We start from the raw sequence: 12666 nt of genomic DNA, 5'->3' as shown, positions 1-12666 counted from the left end.
TATATATATATATATATATATATATATATATATATACACACACACATATATATATATATATGTATATATATGTATGTATGTATATATATGTACATTATTCATTCACTGTGACATTACAACAAGCCGAGTAGCGAAGAGCGAAGTTTGCATTACAGGCTGTAATTGACAGCAGACAACCGGCCGTAGAACATTTTCATTAGTTGGTGTTGTGGACTGTTATAGTTTGAAGTTTGTTTTAGTATTCTGTACTGATAACTGAAATGCATAATATATTTTTTGCTGTGTAAATTTTAGCTAAATGTATATGTATAGTGAAATAACTGTTTTTGTCTTTTCACTTTTAGGTTATTAGTAAACCAAATTAAGAAAAGGAAAGATGAAGGATGGAAGACTTATTCAAGTCAAGATCTGTAACTGGGAATAAAGTGGAATGATAATCAATTGCAGGTGAGCTTGGTAATAACTATTAAATAATGTTGTTACAACATTAATATAATTCTATACATAAGAGTATATTTACCAATTGAGAAATAGAAAAGTATAATGCATTTCTATATTGCTGTTAGGTTTTTCTTACTTGTTATAGGTTATTGTGTAATTTTAGTATACATGCCTACTAATGAATACTATAAACAATTTTAGGCATAAAAATGATTTACAGATTGTTAAGACTTGGGGTATACTAAATGAGTACTTTAGCCACTTTATGATATTTGTTATTTTTCTCAAAAGGAGAGTTTTAAAATTAAATAAAAAGGGTAGGGTACGATAAGTGGACCCGGTTTTTTTTTATAGAAATTCGCAAACAATATTACTTAATCATACCCATCGATATAATCAATCGATACTGATAATTATTTTTAATTATTAACTTAAATAGTCTATATCAACAGCTGTAAACACTTTAAAATAATAGGCCTACATGTAGGGTGATATTTTAATTTTACATAAGTAATTTTAATTATTAAAAATGTTAGTCAATATTAGAAAACTACACGGCATTGCTTTGAAAGATGATAAGGTATAAATCATTGTTTTTGTGGCTTCAACATGTTGGACTCGTACCGAAAACCCCATTATGTGAAATTTGTGGGAAAGAAACAACTGTAACTGTGAGAGGAGCAAATATGGTCATCCTCAGTTTTCCTAATTTTTGTTATAATAATTTGTTTGATCACTGTAAATATTAAATTCATATTTTAATATCTTGTTATTAAGGACTATAGATACTTTTATATTGATTTATAGTCTAGGATTTGAGAGGCGAATTTTAGGTATCGAAGATTACATTCTTTGATATAAAAAAACGGGTCCGCTTATTGTACCCTACCGAATAAAAAAACTGGCAGATAAAAATTTAATTTTTTAAGGGCAAAAACTTTTGTAGGTAGTTGTGTAGTTAATCAATGGCCGACATGGCAAAATATGAGTTAAGTTTTATTAACCTATTGCTATCGTCCTCCTGAACAAAACAAGGGTAGGCTAGACGTTAATAAGGGGCCTACACCCGTTATTCGGTTGTTTTTATCGAATGGTTCGATTGTTTTTATCCGAAGGAATAATTCTATATTACAAGTTATTAATCTTAGCATATGATTTCAACTTATTAATTACAGTAATTTTAACGTAAACAATAAACACCAAGAAGTAACTAATATCTTAAGACTTTGAAAATGGCCATGAATATTAGGAAAATGTTTTCATAAGATTTGTTTAGGTGGCTCAATATGTGGATTCGGCGGTTAGAGTACGATAAGCGGACGCGGTTTTTTTATATTGATTAGTACAATTATGTATACTTAATATTCATTTATCGAATACATGTTTATAAATTATATCAACATATCTATAGCCATAATCACAATCATATTTTAAATTTAAATAACTAATACAACACACATAGCAATAATCTTACAAATAAACAATGAGCTCTACTGATCATTTTAGGCAAGTACTGGAAAATAGGAAAAAACTCATAAATAATAATGAAATGATAAAACATAAAACATATTAATAACAGGAAATACCAAATATGCATAATTATTTATATGTTTTCTCCTGTGTAGCAATGATTAACTTTTCGAAAAGTTGTTGAAGCGTCTTCTCTAGAAAACCGTACTTCTTTTCTGCACAAATACTCTCAGAGATGATTTTGCTAGCAGATCGGCTGATATGCCGATTTTTAAACCTCTTTTCACTCTCCTTCTTTGTTTATAGTTGATAGCAGTTCGTTATTGTTCAAACATCAGTATCGGAAAGGTATATCGAAAGTTAATAATGAGTAATATCATTTGTCAATATTGATAAAAAAAACGGGTCTGCTTATCGTACCCTACCTGATTTGGCTCCTGGTAACCCATGGGGAGGATTCTTTCACTCATTTCACAAAAGCGGTTACTCAAGCTGTTCATATTAAGTTGGCAAGTTATAAATATTATGAAATTCTCTTTTATATCTAAGTCTAGGCCATAGTTGGTTTTGTAATATTATTGATAAAAATTTATGTTTCTAAAATTGTAATTTACAAGATTCTTATTACAGTAATTTATTATAACTGTTATTGTATACAATATTTACGTATTGAAGTTGAAGAGGCAAATATATCGAATTGTTCGATAATAATAATCAAATAAAGAGTATAGGCTGCTTATAAGGTATCCCCCAAAAACAATATAAGGTTTCAATGGAAATAATAAATAACAAAGTTATAGAACATTAAAATTGGAACTAGCCTACTTTTCTCGCAGGAGTAATATTTTACGTGGTAATTTTATGATCGTTAGTCAACCTCCTATTGGTTGCTGCTGACATTAGCTGTTATGCAATCTTTGGATACGTAAAATATCAATATTGTTGAAATCATGGGAATTTAACTCAAATAAAAGATGTTTACTTAAGAGTAAAAGTTCATTCAGACTGACACAAGTGCCTCTGGTCATCAGCGCAGGGCAGCACGGTATAATCTGAATTGATTATAGGCTTTGAAGATTTTATTATAATGAAGCTATATTTTTATGTGAAATAAAATATACCCATTAGATTACAGACAATAATACAACTTTGTTTATAAGTAGTGTAGTACAATAACTTTTACAATTACTAAAGGTTAACATGCCTGATGGTATTTAAATTGTTCTAATAGATGATTCGATATTATCGATCACTCAAGTGTTTGACGCTTATTATACTACTGTAACCATAGAAAACGCAACTTGAAAAAAACACAAATACTGTAAATTAACCAAATCATAAACTTCCTACTAACTTGCAAGAAAAGTGGTTCCACATTGAATGTTTTAAAATTTATTATTTGTCATTTCAATACCCCAAAAACCTTATATTGTTTTGTTCAGAAGGATAATAGCATTCAGTTAATAACGCGAGTCTCGTTTCCGGTGTGGTAAAAATAAATTAGAATATAATGCATACACATTTAATCAAACTTTAACCATACATAGTATACAGAACAAACATAATTATTATAAATAACGGACCAGATAGATGGTGTATAACTGAACTGTTCTGAGCACAAAACACTCAGATAAGGTACCAGGAGCAGATAACTGAAAACCATAGATAACACATAAATCATAGATGCACAATACACAAATATAACCATCAATTTACATTTACATTTCAGTTATTAAAAAATAAAGTTATTTGTGATTTCCACCCCTTAAAACCATGTTCATTTTTTTCAGGAGGATGTGGAGAATTTGTTAATAATGTGAAACATGATTATTTGCTGGACCTTTAACTTCATATATATATACTAGCTGTTCCCCGCGGCTTCGCATGCTTTTTGTAAGTTTTGCTCGTGTATGAGCACTTCTGTTTCAAGTGAATTATATTGCCAACGCCGATGTAGAGTTTACCTTGTTGACACTATCAAGAAAATCTGCCAAAACTGTATGTTTATAGCCGTTGTACACGTACATGTACTTAATAATAAAGTGGTCTAACATTCAAGCTATAAGGCCAAACAGAAATTCATTTGAAATACAAATATCCATAAAAACTTAGCGCCTACACATAGTGTGTGGTTATTATACACAACTATCTCGTAATTGTAGTTTACAATGTGCAGGCGCTTTCATAACTTATATATTTTGCAGCGCCTCCTGGTGGTGAGTTACATCAATGGGCATAGCATATAAACCTTCTACGTGGAAAAATACATATACATACAAATTTTCATAATGATCGGTCAAATAGTTTCTGAGTCTATAAAGGGCAATTATATATACCCTTATATATATATAACTTATAACCATGTAAAACAAACCTCTCTACAAAATGATAGCTAATCTGCAGTGGTATTTATTCATATAATGATGACGTCAAAACTACATTCATTTATTAGAAAGTCATAGTTGAGTTAGTTTCAATGGAAACACATGATTCACTAAACTAAACGTAGATTGTTCATTCAAAATTTTCCCAAGGGCTTTCTTTTGTAATGTTAAGCTTGTTTTGACTTTTTTTAAAGATACACTATTTAATTTCCACCTTTAATTATAGTTAGCGTCTCCCCAATAAAAACTGGACACTGGATTTAAAGGAGCAAGAGCATCATCTTGTATCCATTTGACACATTGTTCAATGTTTATAAATGCATTTAGACACATCAAGTGCATGTCATTACCCACTATGCAGTTAGTTTTTCTTTGTTTAAAATTAATTATTATCGAATCATTGATATTCATGACCATCTAATAATACTGAAAACAAAAAACAAGATGTCACACCAAATTAAATAATAAATATTTAAAGAAAAATAGAGGTCTGCTGCTTTGTAATTTTAAAAAAAACTAATATAGGCTATTCTCGATAAATCAACATTTATAAAATGTACAAACAATAAAATAACATTTACTTATCCTTAAGTGATTTCAAGGAAAAACGTGTCTGACTCCTTGTGAAACAAAGAACACATGCACTGTTATTGTTCTTGCCATCAACCAAACACACAATTTTACTTTCAATTATAATATCACAGTAAATTAAGTTTTAGGCTTGAATTATACAGGAGCTATACTTATGTATGTAAAAGAAATGTATTTGTTTCAAATTATATAGAATAACAAAACTTTATTTAAACGACCTTTAAGTAACGCTGTACTTACGATTACTCTACAGGTTAAACATGTGTGACAGGATTTTAAAAAATTGTCGAATGGATTACCACTAATAATTATTACTTCTCATAAATACATATATTCTGCAACATGATGAGGTTCACTCCTGTGACCAATTTTTAAGGATTTCTTTGTAGCTCTTCAATTAGATTCTATTGTTTGTGTGTTTCCAAAGTTAGTGGACCGGCCAAGTTTGTGCTGTGGATTGCAGTAAAATGATCTTTTGTTTTAAAAAGAGCCGAAATAGGTTTTCCATAAATCCGTATCGATCGTTGTTTCCTGGATTTAAGTTACATGTTTTACAATTAGTAGGATAATTGAATCAGTATTTTGTTTATTTTCTGGGCAAATTTCCAGAATGGAATCTACCACCCCTTCTCTTCCTTTAGGAAATGTCAACTTTAGTGTTTATTTCTAATGTAGTAAATTTTTTGTTTTGTAACCATTTAAATCATTGCTGAATGTTTTAAAATACATTTTGAGCCAATATCTGCATATTCATCGCGATCAGGAAAATATAAAATTCCAAAAGTCTAATTACTATTACATGAGAGCTAAAGTTATTAACAAACTCACCAGAACCATATTATTCTGTATAGAAAGGCAGTGGCTGCCACTGTAGAAGTTCACAAAACCATTTAAATTTGCATTATGAAGTAGGCCAAAATAAAATAATACAATATCTTTTCTGTCCGTTCTGACACAATAATAAGTAAAGTATATGTTTAAAGTGCACCCATGACAATAACTTTTTTACATTCAATATATGAAAAAAAAAAACACTACTTACTAGCACCACAAAAGAAATACACAATGACTATATCTGTAAAGGGGTTCACAACTTAAGCACACCAATCAGGAAAGGCAACGTATGAGAGAACTCATTCTGTTCTTCGGTTTCTACCCTAGTCCAATCGAGATGATTTGGGGAGATAGTTAAAAATCTTTTAGCTTTTAGCTTTAGATAAAATGGACGATACAATGCAGCTGTATAAAAGTAAAAGGAAATATCTGTAGAAGAGTAGAAAAAAAGGTTGCGATAAAGACATAAAAGTAGAAAATTAATATTTTGAGAACGAGCACTTAATAGACAATGCAATCAAGCAATTTATATTAAAAGTCAATATTTCAGAGTGGTACTCTATGTTCTGAGTCTGAAACCAGTTGTAGTAAAGGGAAAATCATTGCAGCTCCATTTTGTAACATTTATAATAATAGTTATTACTACAGATAAAATATGCGAGGCCAACCATACCTAAATAATCAGTTGTTTTAACTGAGGACTATTTAAATTAACTTAGTTGTTCGTTGAGTTATTATATATTTGAGTATTTAATGGTAATTTTTTCTGAATAAGTATAGTATCAGTGAGCTGATGCACCAACTAGTTTTTGGAGTTCGTGTTTAACTTCTGCAGGGATAGTTTTACACAGTGAGACTAAATTTTCATGCATAATAGTACACCTTGGTCAAGTCAAGGGTTATAACAGTTGTGCTATATAATGTTACATTAGGTAGAATGGAAAGTGAGAAATACAATGATATATAAAATATAACTATAAAGAAATTAATGTTCTTCTCCTATGTGTTTGAAAATTACCACTGTTGGATAATGTTACTGCGTGGGACATAATATAATTCATTATTTATATTTAGTTCACCCGTAACATAGTGGTAATCTCGGTATCATTTCAACTATCTGAATTATATATATATATATAAAATTCTGATTTATTGTTGCCTTGTTCATTGCTATTAAAAATAATTTATTTTCACACCATTTATATTCAAAACTTCTAAAGATTAATGAAATCAATTTCCTTCACATGTTTGTATTTCAAATATTTCTTACTATCTTACCTACCTAAGTATCTTTTATATCCGAATCCTACACAATCTTGCCTACTTATCCCTCTCTCTTCATTCACTGCCAACCCACTACTCCACCCTCTCTTCCCAACGGCATAGTATTAAGGTTCAGCAGTATTTTATCCGATCATTGTTTTATAAGTCAACTTTCTTCCTTTTCTTGAAGGTCTAATGCGGAATATGTCTTCAAAAGGATTCTCCAGGCTTCATTATTTGATGATTACTTTAAAAAACAGTTGGACCGGCAGAAATGGCAGTAATATATTCGGCCATGGATATTAAAACAATATTCTGTAAGCAGATTATACATAATATTTTTGTATTATACTATGTTTATTTAAAAAAATTTACTAACAATTTATTTAAAAGTTTTTATGTAAATAACTGATATTTTAAAATAAAAGTATATTGTACTATTTAAATAAATAATGGGGTTTTGCCTCAGTTAAACAAATTATCACTGTTTGTATTTTATCGCATTATTTGCATTATTATTGCATTTTATTGATCTGGATCTTCTACCTAATGTGTCAACCTAATTTATAATGACTTTTTGTCAACCTAATTTATAATTACTTTTGGGAATCTAATTTATAATTACTTTTTTGTATTGACACATATTCTGTAGTACTCTACGTTCACGAATAAAGTTTGCTTTGACTTGACTTGACACTAATTGAAAATTTTTTTGAAATATATTTATATTTCTTTTATACAGCAGAAACCTTTATCAATTGACATATCACTATAACCACAATACCCACAAATTATTATGTAAAAATATAATATTGACAAAAAATTCACCCAAACAAAATGTTTGTAGAAATAATTATTCTCCATTTTAGACTGGGATCAAATCAAGAATGATTTATTCTCTAAAACAACTTACATGCACTTATAATACACATAATACAAAGAAGAATAATACTCCTTCACAAAGACTGTACATCTGTGTGTGGAGAAATGTTCTAATTATTATTTCTGAATAAAACATATTAACGTCTTATTCTTTTCTTATTGCCTAAACTAAGTGTATGCAGATTGTCTGTTTAAAACTGACAAAGTAACTCATCATACTTACTTTGTCAGTTTTAAACGTATAATCTGCAAGTAATGGATTAAAGAACCAGAAATTTTTCAACCGGAAAAAAAAGGATTGGCCATAGGACACCTCCAGGAAAACTTGTCAATACATACAACTGTTGCTGCTGTTTAACTTACAATCTTTAAAGACAGTAACCATCGATGTGACCAGGATTGCTCTTGTCACCAAGTCAGACATCAGTAAGAGTAATACAATTACATTTCATATATTTACACAACATAAAGCCACTACAAAATGTATTAAAATTGTTTCTATAATTTTTAATATTTTGTTCAATGCTCATGAACAATTTGAGTCAACAAAAACAAAAAATAAATTACTCAATGTTGTTATATTCTTAGTAACTTACTAATGGCTTATCTTGATAGTAATCATCAACAAAAAAAACAGAAGGAAGTATCAAATCTGCTAACCTGCATGAGTGACAAAAATCAAGGGGAAAATGTATAAAAGATAGATGAATTTTAGTTTAATAAAAAAAAAACTACTTTGCAATTTAAATACAAAATAACACATTCTATCAAATTTTAACCATGCATTTATTATGTACATTAAGATACCTTGCTGTATACTGTTACAATGTAGTTTACCATTTCTCTAACCGCCATCATATATTTGTCGAAATATAATAGACATATTTTTATTAGTCATCGTACAAGAATAAAACAAGTTTATTTTAGATGAGTGTAAATTAGATTTTCATTTTCATTAATTTAAATATACATAGTGATAGAAATTTTGTAAATGTCATTTGGTGACTGGGAATTAAACAAGCAAGCAAACTATTTACTTATAGTAACATTATCTGATATGTATAAATTTCCTGCTGACAATGAGGCTTTTCATATATGAGTATTCAGTAAATTATATTGCTAAGATTGACAATATATTCTCTCCTAGAAACAGAGATCCTTTCTACACATATAATTTAACCATATACCGCAACTAAACAAAAAACACTTGACATTACTTCTTAAAAATAACGTATATTTATCAGCAATTACATTAACTATACTGACCTACAAGATTAAACCTTACTCCTAAGATAGTAAAACATATAAAAAAATATGTTCAATAAATAAAAGTATGCCTTTATAAGTAAACAAGTACAGCATTATAATATATTGATTATGATACTTATGATTTTTGTGACATATTAATACTATCTTAGTTAGGATTGAATCAGGTGGCTATAAAAAGCTAATGTTATCCTTGTTACACTCAATATATGAAAATATACATATACATCATACATGCAAACATACTCAAATATGCACCTGCACACATACCCACATATATTATTTTCAATGTGAAATTTATTCATAAGTTTTGATTGAACTATAAATTAAAGTTAAGCATACCAAATACCTTTGTTATAATTTTTGTAATATTAATACAAACTTTAGTTGAGAATGATTCCCCTTAGTAACAAGAATAGTGACTTTATTCATTAAATGACTTAATTAAATCGGAAATTAATTTATTAACTGTTTAGTTTTTAATTGTGGAAAACCTTTAGCGTTATAACTCTACGTTACTTATTTATAAAATGTAAATAACCTGTTTCGTAGTAGAAAACATAGGTACTGATAATAATATGATATGATAATGCTAGTATAATATTTAAATTAAGTAATTTAATTTAAGCATTAGTAATAAATTAATAGTTCTATTATTAGTTTATGTTTATCAATAAATTATTTTTTCTGTAATACATGATATCAATCATATGTGATTCAGAAAATAAAAAATACAGTCCAAAACATGATGAGTAGTATTGAAAAATAATTTATTAAATGAAAGATTTTGTCTCAGTTAGAACCATTAAATGGTATGGTCCAAATTCTATATTTCTATTAATAGTTTAAGAATTTGGAGCCTTTCATTGAAAATTTCAAATTTTATTAGTTTTTATTTAGATAAAACCCAAAACGAACAAACACGAATTTAGTGTACATTGATAATAAGAATAATAGCAGATTAATGAGGACCTATTCCATTAAAAACCAATAATTAATATTATAAATTTAGTGTTGTTATAGTCTAGATCTAGACTATATTACCAGTGGTCCCAAGTGTTCACACCCTAAAAAGAAGGTAAGAAATTACCCTGACAGTTTTACGATGTGGACCTACAATACGTTTACCGTTGTTTATTTACTAGATAAACATACTATAAATATATTTCAATTTACGTTTGATAAATTGCGATACATAGGTATCGCCTATGAATGGGCATTTTATTTTACAAACATGAGAACGGACAAAATTATATCAAATAATCAATAAACTCCGTCTGAATGTACTGACAAGAACATTCTAGTAGTAACAGGGTAGTCTACTGAACAATTTGAAATTTAAATTGATTTATAACAAGGAGTGGGGTATATAATATAACAACTGATGAATGAAATAAACAAAATATTCTTGTACAGTAATCAATATATTCCATTTATTTAGAGTAATGTACTGAACGATAGGGATTTGATTAAAACTATTTTCTTTCACAACTCTAGATCTAGAAACATCAGTTCAAGTACTGCAGTGTGTATACGATCCCTTTCAACCCCTCATCAAAAGAAACCGGCAAGTCAGACAGTGGATTCCAGGCTGGACCAGTGGTCCCAAGTGTTCACACCCTAAAAAGAAGGTAAGAAATTACCCTGACAGTTTTACGATGTGGACCTACAATACGTTTACCATTGTTTATTTACTAGATAAAGATACTATAAATATATTTCAATTTACGTTTGATAAACTACAGTAGCCTTTCAACATTTATATTTTATTACTGACTAGATAGGAGACTGAGCCCCTAGATACAGTAGTAGTAATAAGTTCAAAATATAATCTTATAAATAAAAATGAATCGCTGAATGTCTTGCTAATCCTGGGATAAGTAATAGCCACTAAAGATAGTGTAATCTATTGATCCATTTATATTTGAATTTAAAGATGGGTCCTGAAGATGGAGAATGAATCTGGTTTTTATATGTACCTCTGAAATTTCTCAGGATTTGTCTTCAATATTTTATGATATTTTATTGAATAGCGCCAATGATTTCAGTAGCAACTGAACTATTTTAGCTCAGTGTGGAGAAATCTTAAACCTAAAGCCAGACTAATGTCGAAGTCCTCAGCTTTTTCAGTTAACACCCATATGATGTAATAAATAAGGCTACTTCACTGTAGTTGATTTAAATTCCAATAAAAGTATATCCAGACAAAGAATTGCTTCTGCACGTAACCTTTGATATTTTTAATGTGTAAAATTTACGACCCCCTGTTTAAATGTGCAAAAATTATTGTACTTATTATTCTTGACAGGTTTGTTAAAAATACATGTACTCTCTGGTGATTAAGCGAAAAGTGAGTTTCAAGATCAGTCATGCGTACTCAGGGAATTTTCGAAATTAGAGTTATTTTAACCAGGGACCCTGAGAATATCCATGGAATATTTCAGTACAATCATTCCAGTAGATGTTAGTAGATGTGATTTAGTATATTATAGATTACCATTCAATGTTTATTTTGTTAGTGTTGCATAATTTCGATAGTTAAATTTTATTTACAACTGAATTTCAATGTAATGGAACTGCATTGTTTACCTATAACTTTAAGAATTAACAGTGATGTAGTCTCAAACAAGGAATACAGTGGGGGATAGGTAGAATAGTGGGGGAGGAGTGGGGGATAGACCCACAGTGATTACACTTTAAAGTTTGCTCCTGTGTTTTAGTTAAAATTTATGTGGTTTTTTTTAAGAAAGTATATAAGTTTTTTACACCAATCTGTGAAGAAAGTCGGCTTGGTTTGGTATCAGGTGACATTTTTAACAAAAATAATAACAGTGGAGAAGTTATCATAGAAAACTATTTTAATTTTCCAATAAGAACAAGATTATTGCTTAGAGATAAGGGGGATCTTTATCAGCGATATTGATAAGGAGGGCCTGGCTGGCAGGAATCTTGACCTTTGTACTGCTGTGAGTTATGGACAACTAGATCATCCTTATCTCTCAACTGTCAAGCTCTCTGTTGCCTGATTGTAAATAAGCAGACTAAAAATAAGTGTGTTTCATGAGTAAATAATATTAAAATTTTTAAAACTGTTATTATTGTTTAAAATTTTATTATTGTTATTATTTTTATATTTATTGTGACTTTATTCATACTAATATTTGTTTAACTAAATACAATTATTCCTATAGACTTGTCATTTGCCACTTATACACAACTAGAGAGTTTTTTATTTTTTATCAATACAATGAAAAGGAAAATAGTAAAACATCCCTGTGGAATATGTATGAAAAACATTACAAAAACGTCTCCATCTATTCTTTGTCGTGGTAGCTGTTCATTGTGGCATCACATAAAATGTATTGGTGTGAATAATTATGAACTCAATAAAATAAGTGAACACAAATCAGAATGGATTTGTGAAGTTTGCTCGTCTAACTCAAATATTCAAAAATGGACAACACGGTTTTAGTACTATTGCATCCCTAGAAGAAGATGACCTTAAAATAAATAATGAAATTAATTAAAACTCTAA

The 12666-nt window shown here is 29.1% G+C and overlaps 1 long non-coding RNA gene across 2 annotated transcripts; it reads left to right on the top strand.

The window, feature by feature from the left end:
• Positions 1-62: 62 nt before the first annotated feature.
• Positions 63-11014, top strand: LOC124372750. Of its 2 annotated transcripts, XR_006923363.1 has the most exons (4): positions 63-447; positions 3702-3804; positions 7174-7300; positions 10629-11014. It is a non-coding gene; the product is annotated as an uncharacterized LOC124372750 (long non-coding RNA). The 2 variants fall into 2 exon arrangements; XR_006923362.1 differs by lacking the exon at positions 3702-3804 and having other exon boundaries at positions 72-447.
• Positions 11015-12666: the final 1652 nt, after the last annotated feature.

This window comes from Homalodisca vitripennis, unplaced genomic scaffold (assembly GCF_021130785.1).
Source record: "Homalodisca vitripennis isolate AUS2020 unplaced genomic scaffold, UT_GWSS_2.1 ScUCBcl_3959;HRSCAF=9811, whole genome shotgun sequence".
NCBI lineage: Eukaryota > Metazoa > Arthropoda > Insecta > Hemiptera > Cicadellidae > Homalodisca > Homalodisca vitripennis.
Note: the sequence above shows the minus strand (reverse complement) of the source record. Positions and strands in the feature narration are given on the sequence as shown.